The sequence below is a fragment of the Heloderma suspectum genome, chromosome 2 (assembly GCF_057233095.1).
Source record: "Heloderma suspectum isolate Gila_16-S chromosome 2, 16-S_ref, whole genome shotgun sequence".
In the NCBI taxonomy this organism is placed as follows: Eukaryota; Metazoa; Chordata; class Lepidosauria; order Squamata; family Helodermatidae; genus Heloderma; species Heloderma suspectum.
In genome coordinates, this window is record NC_139459.1 from 302,285,615 (window position 1) to 302,285,814 (window position 200).

The following is a 200-nucleotide window of genomic DNA, read 5'->3' on the forward strand; positions in this document are numbered from 1 at the left end:
GTATTTAAGCTGAACCTCTTCCTCAGAGTTTTGCAAAGGAAAACTTGGTTCTTAGCATTTCTGCCTGACTGCATCCCTTACATGGCTGGCCAGGGTCATACCAAGTGAGTGCTGGACAAAAAAAAGAGATATTAAAATTAGCTCAGGAGCTCCAGCTACACTTTCAGTAAGGAAGTAAAAAAATAGAAACAGGGAGCAAG